Below are 11,265 nucleotides of genomic sequence, written 5' to 3' on the forward strand. Positions count from 1 at the left end.
GTAATTGTCTAGATACAGATTTTATAGTTGCTAGTTACTTAGCATTCAAGCATTTATATTATTCATTTATGACTCACTGTAATATACATGAAGCATTAAACATTTTTCTGAATTTTCTTGAAATATAAATTCCACATCATCATAGTACAAGAAAAAACGATGATGAAAAAATCGCAGAATTTCTGCGTTGAAAAGTTGGATTATGAATTTGGTAAAAGCAAAAAAAAGAGAAAATAGGATCCATTACTTTTGATATTCTTAGTTGTAATGGAAGCATTTTTCAATGGGTTGACTTTGATAGAAAAAGGAAGGAGAGGAGCCAGAAATCTATGAACATGAATGTGACCACTAGGTTATGTCCGACCAAATAATTCACCTTTTTCTATGTTTCCAAATTCAACCGTCTCGATAATTGGATCTCTTAATTTTCCCAGCTGTCTTGGTTGTTAAATAATCTGCAAAATGTGTTATTATTTTGAGTGGTTAAATTCAATTACTGCTGTGCGTGTCTCGTAGATTAAACTACACTATTTTTCATCCACACAACCTGTTTTATTGCTTATGGATGGTCACATTTAGCTACAATTTCTACCCAACCGTTGTTGTTGCTGCCTGCAATAAAATCTGGAGTTGTTGCATCTTGATGAGTGTTTATTGTCCTCATTCAGCCACTGGACCCATCACATATTATTTTTCCATTTTTATTCCCATTTATATGTATTTTCTTCTTTTTCATTTTCAAATTAAATAACTTTTGGTTTTTTTTATTGAATGTGATGAAACTTAAAAAGTCGTCTAATTTGGGCCATAAGTTTCAAACAAGTCATTTTCCCTTGCTTTATTAGGTACAACCTTTCCCTACTCTCTAACATCGTGTTCCTTTCATGCTACAAGCTAAAACCACCGTTTTAATAAGCTTATATTTTGTTTCAAGATAACTTATTATCAAAATGAAATATAACATTTCAAAAAGAAAAATCTTTGGAATAGTTAAGTTATTAACACTAAATAACATATTAAAAAAATATTTTTAATTCAAATTTAATTTTATAAAATTTATTTATAAAATAAGATTTATATTTATTTATATATTATAAATTGGTATTATTTTTAATTAATAAAAAATTACATCAATTACTGTATAATAATAATAATGATGAGATAAACTTTTGCATTGTTGTATAAATTTGTGGTATGTAGAAATAAATTTTGGAAGAATTATTACTGTAGGAGCAAAAGGAATATTTGCTATTTTTATATTGTTGATGAAAAATCTTATGTATAAATTAAAATTTCTACAATAATCATCTTGATTTAGCGTATTGTACAGAATAAAAGCTTATGGATTGTGTACAAGAAAATTTTTTAAAAAATAAAATGATTAAATCTACTTATTTTGCAATATAACTATAATATTTGATGGTAATGCACTAATTGTTTACGAACATAAAGTAAATAGAGTGTAGAAAATAACTTTTTCTTTTCTGGAAAACAAAGTCCTCTTTTTTACATTTTGTAAAAAAAAATAATATTTTATTGCCAGTATTTAAACTGACCAAAGTTTTTCATATGTTATTAAGAGTAGTGATACTTTTTTATATTCATGTTATATATAATATAAAGGTAAAATGATTATAAATGAATAATTTTAAAAAAAATTTAAAATAGAAAAAATATAAAATAAGAAAAAGTAATATATATATATATATATATATATCAAAATATTATTTTTTATTATTAAATAATACTTTCTTTTTCCATGTTGCTATTAAGGTGGCAAAGCAAGGATACCTTTTGTGGCTTTCATCTTCCAGCTCATGTTTTATTATGATGATGATGAGTGGGAAATGTCATAATAGTAAATCATACAAATAAATAAGTTTTCATAAAATAATAATTAAATAATACAAATGAATATATTTCTATATAACAAATAATGTGAACATATTATCAAAACATTTATATTTTATTAAGAAAATATTAAAGATAAATAGTTCATTTAATATAATCAATATTGACATATATTTTGTTTATAATGTGATAAAAGCAAATAGTTTTTATTGCAAGATATTTACTAATGGTCACATTTATTTATTGGAACGAAATATTTAATATTAATGCACAATTAATATAAAACGAATCACTAAATATTTTTAATTTACAAAATAAAAATAAATGTTTCTTCAAATTTAATCACGTATTAACATTATTTTCTCCTCTAACAATCAACTATTAAAAGTTAAAACAAGAATTTAATTATCTTAATCATCAAAAGAGTTGAAAAAAAATTTAATAAAATTAAAAATTTTACACTGATTTTTTTTTATAACTCTAAAAGTAAAATATGATAATACTAATTATACTTGAAATAACTATTTACCTGAATATTAATAATAATATTAAAAAAAATATTCACAGTAACGTCAACATCCTTATCAAACAAGTCATACAAATATAATATTTCGGAATAGAAGTCACCAAACACGTGCTTCTCTGTGAATTTTTATTCTTGATTCTAAGATTAAAAAAAAATACTATAAGTATAATAAATTTCTACGTTAAAAGTTCACATCGTTTCAAAATAAAGTTAATTTATAATACATGTAGAAGTGGACGTAGATTTTACTTTATAAATTAATTTTGTAAAATTAACTTAAAGTTTAAAATTTATTTTTCAATAAAGTATCAGAGTTATTAGTTACCGTTTATCATTACTATATTTATATTTATTAGAGATTTCATTTGTTATTAAATCACTATTAAATTACTTATTAATATTTTATAGACACCTTTAATCTGACACTAACTAAAAAAATAAAATTGCAGACAAAAGAAAGAGTAGAAGTGAGTTAATTAAGAGACAGGGCATTTGTCGAAATTGGACATGATTTGCGGTTTCTTATAGAGCACAAATTGAGTGAGTGATTTAAAAGAAGAATTTAGAAGTTGACAGTTGTTTGAAATCTTGTCTGTTGTCACCTTTTCAAGTTAATCTAATCTGAAATCTCAAGTGCGTAGAGTAGGTGAAGTATCCCAAGTGACACGGAGTTCAGGAACGAGAAACAAAATGGGAAAAATAGAGCACAAATTCACTTTAGCAATGTTGTGATGCCACACACCAAAAAAAGGCACAGAAAGAAGAATCCAATGGTTAAAGGAAGAGAGGGAAAGTTTTTCTACATGTTCTTTTTGGTATAAAGATTGTTGGTAGTGTTCACTTCTGGAGTCAAAAAGAGGGAAGGTAGACCTACAAGTTTGTGTTATATATGGATCATACCTAATCAATTATTAGTGTAAGACTCAAGGAAGTTTCAAAATTCGACTGTTTCTGTGACTCTTGTCCTCTCTAAATTCATTGTCCACAGGGCGTGGGGCTCTCTCTATTAGCCTAATTAGTGCCCAAAATACAACGCTAACAAATTCACTGAGTGCCCATTTAAGCTACTACATAATAAGAGGGACTTTTTAGTTTACCTATATGAAGAAAGAGTCATAAATAACTTATTTTTACCCTAATTAAAACTCAGTTAATAGATTTAATTTAAATATTGGATTAAATTTATAGATTTTTTTTTCACATTTAATATGGTTAAAACTATAAAAGTATAAAACAGAAGCTAATTTTTTTTATTTGTATGATGCAAATATATTATGAACCGATCAACCTAAATTTATTTTGTGAATCAAGCTTGTGAATCAATCAACCTAAATTTATCTGATTCGTCTAACCAAGTCGTCCAGTTATAATGTGAGATAGACAATTTATTTATAAAAGATAATGTTATTTTCATCGTAATTATTATTCTTTTTAATCTAAATATTGTTTGTAATTTTTTATTTCAAAAAATGTCCCTGCTGAAAACAATTTTCTCTTAATAATATTCACAATGCAAAAAAAAAAATAATTGTGAGTATCCATCCACATTTTTATCTTAAAAAACAATTTAAAAAATAAAATAGAAATAATCTTATAAAGATAAAAATTAAGAAATTATACAGTTGCTTTTAATTAACCTGTTATGCAATTACTCCTTAGTTTGAAAAAATATGTAAAACTCTAAAAATGACACTTGGAAAAGAGGGAGAGGTGTCTCAACTAAAAGAGTTTGAACATTTTATAGAATTTTCCAAACCACAACTCATCCCATTTTCTCATAATCTACATCTTTCTAAAAACTCAAACCTTTTCTTTTCTCCTCCTTCTCTCTACTTTCTTTTATTTCTCCATCTTCTCTCTAAATTTTTTCCTTCTTTCTTCTTCCGATCAGCAATCCGTTGGTGCTTGAGCACTTCTGGTATAAAGGACTTCATTTTTTCATCGGTCAAAATCCTCTCTTGAAGCTGGTAAGGTCCAAACCTTCTTCATGAGAATTCTCTACGTTTTCTGTACATGCAAGAATTGATCAACTTGCATGTGTTCTTGCATTATTCCTGAGTCTTTTCTCTTTTGGTTTCTTCGGTTGGTTTCGCTGCACCAACCAGAAATTGTGGCTGTTGTAGAAGTTCTTGGATTGAAACGTGTAAAAGTGGTCTCTTGAATTCGAGGTAAGGGAAGTTAGCTAATTTAATTACTTGGTTTGATGTATGAATATATTGTTTGATGATTATGCATGTGAATGAAATTGATTTAGATGATTCTGTATGAATGTAAAAGGGAATGATTTGTGTTCGATTGAATTGATGTGGACTGTTAAATGAATATGTTCATGATGATTATTTATGATTGAGTTTCTGGTTCATTGCCGAAAGCATTGTGAAGAAGTGGGATAGTAAAATTTGAGAAATAACGTTCGTTGTGAATGTGGTCGGTATATAGAATTTGGGTAAGTGGTATAAGACTTGTTAGAACCCTTGAGTTACTTAAAACTATAATAAAGTTAGGAAATATGATATTTGGTCCTTGAGTTGATGATCCTGCATAATTGACTCTCAAATCTGAGATGAAACTCTCTAAATGATGTTAGAAAGGTTTAGGTATTCTTAATTTAGTTTAGAAATGTGTATGATTCATGTTTGGAGGGTTAGGAGTTTGTAAAAACGTTTAGTTTTGGTAAAATTTGATGTGTTCATAATTCTGCAGAAGTTTCTGCAGAATTATGCAGAAACTGAGGGTTCATGGTTGACCACTTGGCCATGCTCTGATTTGGCCGTTCGGCCTTCTTCTGTGATCGGTTATTAATTGGGTTCGTGTCTTTGAAGTCCTCCCAGTTCATGACCGTTCGACGTTAGTGCTCGATCATATGCCAACACTCGGTCTTAGTAGTGCTCAGTGATGCACTAAGCGCTCGGTCTTGTACTAGCCATTAGGCTAGTGATAACGCTCGGTCTTGTACTAGCCGTTAGGCTAATGTTAGTGCTCGTTCTTGGTAAGTGCTTGGTCTTGGACCAACGCTCGATATCGTACTTGTACAAAGTTAATAGTGTTCAGTCTAAGCCAATATTGTTCGTTCTAAATCATAAGTGTATGATGTGAGTTCAAGTGTTCGACTCCTGCTTGAGTCTTATTCTCTAAATGATCGCTCGGTCATGTTCTCATATTGGGAGTGTTCTCACGTTCGGTCTTATTCATAAGTTATGTTGAGCTTTCACGTTCGGTCTTATTCATAAGTTATGTTGAGCTTTCACGTTCGGTCCTTTTCAATGGTGGAATTATCCTTTCACTGTGATGTGGGATATGTATTTAAAGATATGATGAATGAGGAAATATGTTGTTAATGAGGTATGGTATTTAAATTGTGATATGAATGAAATCATATGGATATGAAAGAGTATTCCAGGGAGGAATATCTCAAGATTGGTTATTGAATGGTAAAGTATGAATATGGCCAGACTAAGTTGTCGTTCATCCTAACATTCTAATGGTCACCGAGTCTCAAGTAGAGAATGGTGGCACATGTGGTGAGAATAGCAGGAGGCCTGGTTGCGTATAGCTTGGGGTTCCAGATATCAGACTAAACTCATGTGTAGACTTGGGTTTCCAACTACAGTGAGGGATGAAGGGCTAACCTCATGTGGCGGCTTGGGTTTCCAGCTATGGTAATTCTGATGATTTTCCAGATTACCTTTCCACGAGTGCAAGAGCATCGTAGCTACATAATTCATACAGTCCGGACAGTCAGAGTAAAATGAACAGTCAAGGCATGCATTGTTGTATGATTATGGTTGGAAATGTATGATTGTTTGTTGCATGAGGGAATTATTGATTTATACCATATTTATGTTAGTTATCTATTTGCATAGTTAATTAAATTACACTAGCTTACCCTTATTTTCTTGTCTTGTCATGTTGTCCGTTCGGTCGTCCTTGTCTTTGCGATGATCACCCTATGGGTGTGAGCAGATGGTGCAGAAGCTTCTCTGGAGCAGGCGTTGGCAGAAGAGGATGGTCTCCGCTAAGTGTAAGACCGTTCGGTCTGGACTTTGTTTTGGTATTTAGTATAGGACCGTTCGGTTAATACACTTCTTGTATGACCGATCGGTCTGCCCTTTTTGGTTGTATAAGTGTAGGTTTCTGTAAAGTTTTTAATTTATGGTTATTTTAGGATAACTGTAAGTTAAACTTTATCTTCCTGTAACTGTTCTATTTTATTGTAAATGTAAGTACTCTTGAGTATAGTTTAAAGCTATATTTTTAGGATGTTACAAAATATATATTTATGTGTTTTATTTTATTAAGTAAGGAAAATATTTTAATGTAACAACACGTAATTCTGTGTAGTTAAAAATCACAAAAAAAATTCTGAAAATCATATCATTATATGATGTATAAATAATAACTTGCACAGTTTTTTATTTTAATTTGCAACAAAAATACTCACCGAAAAAATATATATAGATTGTCAAGCACTCTTAGTAAGAAAGGGTAACTAAAGGTGTAAGAAAGAAAGATCAAATAATTCTTTTTAGCATAAACGTTTAAATTTAAGTGCAAGTTTTTATGTATTAAACTCGAATGGACAAAGATTTTGTAAATAGATACGCCAGATTTTTATTGAACAATTCACTATTACCTTCATATATGGTTTGTTGATTCCATTTTTTCTAAAGATAGACTACAAGTTTGTCGTACATATTGAATTATAAATCTTAATCAAATACATTTACGAATTACCTCATGTAATGCAAAAAGTTCTACATGATTTAAGGATGTTGTTGTTATGATTTGTTTCACAAATCGTCATGAAATCACTGTGCCACCACATGTGAAAAAAATATCATGTTTGTTATCAACCATTGAAAGGATCTAATAAATAATTTGCATAACCTATTAGATTCAATTTTGAATCATTTAGATAAAATAAACTCATACCCTTAAGATAACGAAGTATAGGTTTTACTTTAATCCAAGGTAAATAACTATATTCTGCTTAAAAAATTTACAAGAATTATTATATCAGATCGAAAATAATTAACAAGATACATTAGTGTTCCTAGAACACTAATTCTTGTGAGCTTTTTAATTCAATATCATGAATTCTTTATATTTAGTTGTTCTCTTTGGTTTAATGGTGTTTTTAAATTCTTGAAAAATCACTTTTCTTTTAATCAAACATCATTATATGAAAGACCTTTCGATCTAGCCAAATGTGTGAATTGTGTACATTAGATAATGGACAAAAATTAATGAAATTGTTTTATAACATGTTGATTGTGAATTTGATAAACACTTGTGTGTAGAATGAAACACTAATTTTTATGAAGTTTTTAATTCAATAGTTTGATTATGATCACATCCACAACCATGAAAAAAAAAGAATCATGTACTCTTATGAAAATGGAGCAAAATCAATTGGACGGGTCTCACGAGTTTTCATCAAAAGCTCATTATTTTGTTCACCTACAAAAAGAAATGAAATAAATTCAAAATATTTCTAATATATCTTTAATGATATTGTTGTCACAATAGTAAATTAGTTGCTAACATGATTTATGTCTTTCTTTAATGGTATGAAATAGATCTATTTCATCTAAATGTATTCAGCATATGATATCTAAGATAAATAATTCTTTTTTATAACATCAACGTCTACAAATTCAAATTTTGTAAGGTTTGTTAAGTTCAAAACTAATATAAAAAATAATAATAATAATAATCATATTCCATATATGATATTATAAAATTAATATAACAATATTAAATGAATCAAAACAATAATAATAATAATAATAATAATAATAATAATAATAATATGCAAAGATGAAAATTAATAAAATCAAACCATTCTTATCATAATAAGAATATAAGATAAAATCGTAAAAGAGAAAAAAAAAATTAGAAAGAATTTGGATTGAGATACATAAATTATTATTTATACAAAAAGGCTTAGAGTAACTCAATTTATTATGTATCTTATTATAAAATAAAGTTTTTAATAAAGAGAAATAAGAAGAAGAAGAGATAATAAGAGCGAATGCACACTAACTTTATTTTATTTATATGTATTTTTAATAAGATAATCTCTTTAATGTTAAAAGAAAATCTTTACCGATTTTTATTTTAGGTTTAAATGCTTACTTCGTCCCTATGTTAAGAGGTGAATTTCTGTTTAGTATCCAGTTTTAAAAGTGAAGACATTGAATCCCAAAATTGTAAAAATTGTATAAATAAAGTCCTATCCGTTAAGTTGGTAGGAACGACATTAACTTCACGCTTGCGTGACTGCATTTTTTTCTCTCTCCTCTACTCTTCCTGCCACCTTTTTCTCTCTCTTTTCTATTTCTCTTGGTCCACCACAATCTTCTACGATTTTATATTCTCCTCCAACCGAGTTCATCTTTCCCACCTACACATAGAGAACCTAGAAACCCATACACAGAAAACCCAAGAACCTACACACAGAAACCCAGAAGCCCTTCTTCAATCTTCATTTATTTGTATTCACGAACACGGTCCAGTTTAATACTACTCCCCATTCTCTTGTACTCATCCTCTACAGTAGTGCGACTCTGCCGCTTCTTCACCTCCTCCGCCTTCCTCTCAGCCTCCGCCTGCTCCTCTTCCCGCGGTTGCCTCAGCTCCACCTTCGTCACCTTTGGCACGGGTATCGACACCCGCCTTCTTGTCCACCTTTTTCATCGCCTTCTCCAGCTCCTTCTCTCCCTAGCGACCTCCATTGTTGGCTTCACCAAATCTCGAGTCCATCAAAAATCCAAGCCAAGGACAGTCTCTTCCATCAGGTTTGTAATCAATCCACCGATTGATTTTGACTTTGCTCCCCATTCTTCCCTTAGATCTTCTTTCCTTCATCTCTGCCCGATTAGAATCTCATTCACATTCCATTTCACCGATTGAAATCAGATTCTAGCCACTTCCACCGTTTAAATCTTCCTTTGCTCCATTTAAAAGGTTTTCCTTCGATCAATCTCTCCTTCCCATCGTTTAATCGGTCCATCTTATGGTCTCTGCTTCATTTAGGGTTTTGCACAATTAAAACATCCCAAATCCTCAACCCTAGAAATTACATCGAATAAACCTTCACTTTAGGGTTCACCGTTTGCTTTCTCTATCTTCCGCTGTGCTTCTCATGGTTCCTTGCTGATATGCCTCGACCTGGACCTATCAGGGGAACTATGCAATCAGAAAACGTAGGAAAGGTCCAGCAACAAGTGGGGAATTAGAAGGAGGAGGAGGCATTGAGGGGTCATTAAACTGGCCCGGTGGCGTAGACAATGAAAATGGTGTGGATGCCAAGGGAGGAGCAGGAGGAGTGAGTATGAAAAAAAAGGCTCCTCAACCATGGTAACAGTTGACGAAAAAGATGTCATACCCTGTAGGTTGGTGAAGGTTTCACAATAGGTTGTTGCGCGAGAATGATGGAGAAGGGGGTGGGTCGGTGGTGTTCTGGTTACACGAAGCTATGGAGTTTTTTGGTGAAGAAGGTGAGTGTGATGGATTCGCAGTGGCTTCGCGATTGGGGAATTTCTGATTGCAGGTCTGTGTTGATGGTGGTGGTGGTCAGGCGAAATAGAGTTTGATGGCGGTGAAGATGATCAGCAGTGGTGCTAGGTTGCGGTGGTGGCTTGTGGTGGTCCACTTCCCACAATACACCTCTGTCCATTCCCATCCTCTCCTTATTCCTCTTCCTCCACTTCTACATCCTCATCACCACCGTCAAGGACCACTTCTCCCTCGTCACCATCAAACTCCAAAAAGAGAAAAAGAAAAAATAAAATGTCCGTTTATGAAAATTATAAAAATCATTAATGTAGAAAGAGAAAAAGCTGAACGTTACAGAAAAAACAGATAAGAAAAAAAAAATCAGATTTTATGACTTAACTCCGTTTATACTAATTTAACGGAGGAGACTTTATTTATTCAATTTTTACAACTTTAGGACTTAATAGATTCAATTTTAAAACCAGATACTAAATAGAAGTTCACCTTTTAATACGGAAAGGAAGTAAACATTTAAGCCTTTATTTTTTTTTTATTTCCCTGCTTATTCCATCTGATTAATGTACTTTCTTCATAAGCACTACGTTTCGTTACTGTTCATATGCAGAAACAAACGGATCCTAAGAATTTTTGACCATGTCCTCTAAGACTTCAATTTATTTTTAAAAAATTATATATCAAGTTAATAATACGAATATAAACTCTAAATAAATCGTTATCTTATTTTTCTTTTTTATATTTAAAACGTATGTCATTGTAATGGATGATACTCCGTCACTTCTTTCACAGAATTTTGAAAACCTTCTGACTTGATGCAATTTAAGGATTGCAAAGAAGCTAAAATCAGAATAAATGACTATATTATGGATATCATGCCTCACTTAGACTTTAAACCATATTACCTTACTTTGCTATATATCGTTTTAAAATGATTTCCAAAATTTTTATGCAAATAAGAGAGTATTTATAAATTTGAGGCATTGTTGAATAAGTGTTTTCATTTCAAAATTAAAGTTTTTTTCTGAGAGCACATAAAAGCTCATGGAGAGTCATGTAACGTGAAAAAATATAAATTAAATATGTTTTTGTCTTTAATTTAAAATGAAAATTATAAATATTTCTTTTAAAATTTTTGGTCAGAGTCCTCTAACTTTATAAATATATGGATATAATATTTTTAACCCATTTAACATTTTAAACGTGTTTGACATTCTTTTATTTTAATATTAATTAAGAAACATTTAACAAAATTTAGTTAAAAGATTAAATTCATATAATTTTAAAAATAAGAAATTAAATTGGTTTAAAATTTTAAAGAGAAATTAATTTCAAATTTTATTAAAAGTAAAGGATTAAAAAACGTATTTAAT

Source organism: Vigna umbellata, chromosome 1 (genome assembly GCF_029865625.1).
Source record: "Vigna umbellata cultivar VRB3 chromosome 1, Vumbellata_1.0, whole genome shotgun sequence".
In the NCBI taxonomy this organism is placed as follows: Eukaryota; Viridiplantae; Streptophyta; class Magnoliopsida; order Fabales; family Fabaceae; genus Vigna; species Vigna umbellata.